The 4,847-nt window shown below is 44.4% G+C and overlaps 1 non-coding gene across 1 annotated transcript; it reads left to right on the plus strand.

Moving 5' to 3' along the window:
- The first annotated feature begins 3,642 nt into the window (after window positions 1-3,642).
- On the plus strand, window positions 3,643-3,725 carry LOC119334954. Its single transcript, XR_005161651.1, has one exon. It is a non-coding gene; the product is annotated as a small nucleolar RNA snoR8a (small nucleolar RNA).
- The last annotated feature ends 1,122 nt before the right edge of the window (window positions 3,726-4,847 follow it).

Consider the following 4,847-nt stretch of genomic DNA (forward strand, 5'->3'; position numbering starts at 1 on the left):
GCGCCACCAACTGCCGCCGTGATGTTGTCGTGCAGTTGTGCCTTCCACAGGTCGCACTGACGGGAGCCCTCACCCGAGAACATGGGACAATCGAATTCCATCTTGCTTGGGTTGAGCGACGCGACTAGCCGCCATCTCCTGGGTGAGAAGGGACACCAATGAGGCAGCACCAGGCATGCAGCCATTGACGTTGCATCGCCACCATTGTTGGGATCGGTCTTGTGCCGCTGGGCTCGCTTGTGTCAGTAGGATTGCAATGCGCCGCCGCGCACATAGCCATCACTGCTGATCCGTGATTGGAAACACGAGGCAAAGAGAGGATCTTGTGAGGTATATGCCAGCATTGCCGCCATGGTCGACATACAGATAAGAGGCTCGAGGTTGAGGCCTGAATAACGATCCAGAAAATCCAGATTGGGCAGTCTGGCTGGGGCCTCATGACATGCACAATTAGTTATTATACTAGGGGTGCAAAGGCACGACGACACGCCACTCCCCTTAATATGCCCATCGCATGTTTAGTTGTGGTTTGTTCGGGTGTTACTTTTCTGTAAGAGATCTAATGTAGCATAACAGTTTTCTTTAACTACGGTTGCGATGATGGGGCCTTACTATGTATATATTCATAGATAGTGCAAGTAGGATTACAAATGACATTAAATGTGTGTGCTCAAAGGTGTGAACTACTTAGTTTAAATAGAGATAGAAGCATTATGTTTAAACTAATCTTTCAATAATCAAGTTCTAGCAATAATTTCTCCTCCAAGCACCCCTTCACCCAATGTTGCGATTATGGAGCATGATCAATTTTTAATCACTAGAAGCATTATGTTTAAGAAATATACAAAACGATTTACTATAAATCAATGTTGACAGGTTAACTCACAAGAATTGATTGCTCTTTGGCAAATATTTTGAGATGTTCCAATTAGTAGCAATTGCAGAAAACTACAATGTTGACTTATATTGACGCCTCCAATTGATGGCACCTTCGTTGCCTTCATACGGCATTAACTAAGTTCGATGGCATAAGGACAACATTTATCAAAGACTAGATTGTTCGACAACTAAACTAAGACCTTAGATATGTGGAAATTCACTGATAATCGCGCTTGCCCTTGTTCTCTTTGTCACGGAAGTCGGAGTCGACGGCGACATATGGGTCTAGGCAGATCTAATTGCGAGCTTGTGTGTCGACCCAGGGCCAGCGGAGAGCGAGTCAGAGGACTATCTCGTCCTCATCCGAGCATGGGACAAGCTCCGGTTCGATGTCGTCGTCAGATTGGGACCTGGCGTACTCGGAGTTGTTGCTTGCCATGTTAGAGGTGAGATGACCAGAGAGGAGAAGGGCAGAGCGAACTGTTCAAAATGGCTAGGGTTTTGTCCCGAGGCAAGGAAATTGATGGATTTTGTGGATCAGGGTCGGCCATCGAACACGTCTAACATAAAGGCTGAAAAATGATGGTTTGCCGGATAACCCGGACATATGGGCTAGGTTTTGAGAAGGTTTGGTTGGGTGACAATTTTTGGTCCATGCGTGGCAGTCTAGACATACTAGAGGGAGTAGTCTTCCGGTTGGAGATGCTCTAAGAGCAACTCTAGCAGATGCCGCAAAAACAGTTTAGGGCTCCCTCTAAAATGGATCCGCGATATCACGTGACATCGGGTGGAACAGATGCCGCAAACTCGTACTGAAAAAAAATCCCTCAACACTTCATCGCGTCAGGCCATCCCGCCTTCCGCACCCGCGCCTGATCCCGGTGGCCTCTCCCCTCGGCTCCAGCGTTGCTCTGGCCGGCCGCCTGCCAAGCTCCCCCGCTTGCTTCGGCGATGCTACGGCCGCCTGCTACGGCGACGCTCCAGCCGCTTGCTCCGGCGTTGACTCGTTTACGGTTCACCTAAAAAACCAGCTTGAAAACTGCAGATATGGGGTACGTGGTGATAATATGCGGTGATGTGCATTTTTTCCAGGATCTGCTATTTTATGGGGTCTATTCGGTGCGTTTTTTTAACCTATACTGCAAATTTAGAGGTTTTACCACTTACGGCATTTGTTAGAGTTGCTCTGGCAAAACTGCCCAGTAATTGAAAATCCTCCCGTCTAAATTATGCCGATTCGGTGGGCTCAAAGTGTAATTGTAGTCATGTCCAGAACCCTAGTAAATCAGATCCCCACCTATATAAATGGAGGGGGTGTTTCCCCTTCACTCCTTCCTCCTCTCCTTCCGCCCTCTGCCGCCGCCGACTGCTGCCCTGAGCCCCTGACCCCCTGCCTGTGCGCCTCCGCCGACTGCAGCCCTAATCTTGCCTGTGCGCCTCAAGAGCTCCCCCCAAAACAAAGATGGCCGGGATCGGTGGGCTCGATCAAGAGGTAAAATGCTTTACTCTGGATTCCGTCCTATTTTTGGTACTGGCTATAGGAGTAGAGGTCTGCAGTCGGGTTTGCTAGTCTATCAAATCAGAGTCGGTTTGCTGTAGTTGCTACTATGTGTGAATAGTCTTGTAAATTTCCCACGAAACCCTGCTTGCCAGTCTATCGATTCGTGGATGGTAGTCGAGTTGCTGTGGATGCTCCCTAGTCCCTAGTCGGTACTGTTGGTACTTGTGTGTTGATCCACTGTGTGTCCTAGTCTATCGGTGGGTGATGTGACTTGGTGATGAGGGTACAGTTCCAAGTACTATGATTTGATAGAAGTATGTTTTGTACCTGTGACCTTTGTCCATATGCATGGACATGCTCTGCTTTCTTGTGCCATCTTGTCAAACCATGGGCTGAAATCCGAGCCTCTTAAGCAGAATGCAGGACTTCATATTATACATCTCCTTTGCAGGTGACTCTGCCGCCTCATCTCATCGCCACTGAGACGAACAACTTGCTGGTCGGCAAGTACGAGCTGTCAAGGCAGCTCGCCGTGGAGGTGAGGGACTTCTTAGGCGACGCGGAGTGGCATGCCCTGTTGAAGGGAAAAGATGAACTATCCCAACGATCCATTGTGAAAGCCAAGTTTACTGGTAATGCCCTCATCTTTAGCATGCAGCCTATGAGTTTATATCATGGTTCTCACTCCAAATACTGTTAGCTGGGTCTGAATAATTTGGATTAGGTGGCTACTGAGTAAAGTGGTCTTGATATACATGTGCAAACTAGGCATAGAATGTTTGTTTGCTTCCAACGCGATGAATTTTTCACCTGACTGAACATGATACATCAGACAGAATGTTACAAGAAGAATGCGATTATTTCTGGTGTTTTTGTATTCAGATGGATCTGAGACCACAAATCTGTCTACATGGATCTTGTGTTACGCTCGCCCTAAATTCTAGTTTATTCTCTATCATTTGTGATCTTGTGGTACTTCTGATTTGCTCTTTGGTATGGTGCAGTGATTACAAAACATTCCTGTGAACGACCTATACATCCAAAGATTCTGATCACCAACGAACATTACTTCTGGTTTCATGGAATTCTTTATTTTTTGTTTTTATTTGCCCTGAAAATGTTTTGCTTTTGGAGTTTGAATCTGAAGCTAATTTTTTATCTGAATCTGTTTAACTTAGTTGTGCTTTTCTTCTCAAGACTTAAAACTTGCGTTCACTATTCAATGTTTTTTCAGCTCACGGTGTTTGATACTGGTGGTTCAAATTGTGTAGTATTATAAGACATTCATCGTACTGGTGGGAGATCCATGTGAACGACTCCTATACACCCATAGAATCTGAGCACAAAGAGAGTATACGATCTTGTGCATTTCCTCCTTTCCCTGCATACCTTGATCCTAATATGTCTTGTATCTGAACTTGTTTTCTGTTTGATCTTGGGTGATTTTTCATCTGATTTCGAGGATGGTGACCATTGATATTTGGTCTGCTCGTCGTAACTGGCATCTTATTGCCTGGCTGAGTTCTCTTTTCTCCCATTAGATCCTTGTGCTGATAAGTGGTTTGGTTCTGTTAGTATTTTTGTTTGCGGTGGCCGAGGATTAAACTAAATTATAGACAAGCATATGTCTGAATTTTCTTCATGTGGAACGATCTAATCTTCTGTATGAGGCCAATGATCTTGCTCATTTCTGTCTGCACTTTTATTTGATGTGTTTTGTAGTTGCGTGATGCTGCTGATGATTAGTGTGAACCATTCTCAAAGAAATCACTAATGATTACATAACCTACTGCCTTCCTTCCGAGGCATTGTGATTCCTGGAATCTTTCTTCCATTTTTTTTGTTGATTTGATTTTCTGCCTCCTGAATTAGTGGTTTGCTGAGCTGGAATGATGATTGTGCATAGTTACTTATAGCTTGACACATGCCAGTTTATTTACTTCATCACACTAGCGTTCACATGATTATTACCATCCTGTAATGGCCAATTCACTCTGGATTATTGAATCCTAAATTACATACTGTTAAATTTTCGAGTTACATATGCTCGGCTGTTGTTACTGCCATTCAATAGTTGTAACAAAAGCTATTCAGCGAACTGTTTTTGACAGTTTGTCTATTCTTTTTTTTTCAGCTGTTATGGAAATGATTAAAGAGGAGTTGAAAGAGTGCAAAGCCTGGCGGATGGTCCTCCTGGAGTTTTGATGCCAGTTCCTCCAGCCATTGCCACCTGGGCGGCACAGTATGGCCTCTGAAGAGATTTTTCGTTTTTCATTATGAAGACAGTCAGTATTATCTATAGTGATGCTATCAACTAAGACTCCTATTTATGTGGAATTATTTTCTTGAGTTCGTTAAGACAAAATTTGGATATTATTGCAATTTGAATATGAACTGTCATATTCAGTTGTGTTGTTTAAATGATCCAAAGTGGAGAAGTAGCAGCATGTGGGTTGCAGATTTTTAA

The sequence above is a fragment of the Triticum dicoccoides genome, chromosome 7A, assembly GCF_002162155.2.
Source record: "Triticum dicoccoides isolate Atlit2015 ecotype Zavitan chromosome 7A, WEW_v2.0, whole genome shotgun sequence".
NCBI lineage: Eukaryota > Viridiplantae > Streptophyta > Magnoliopsida > Poales > Poaceae > Triticum > Triticum dicoccoides.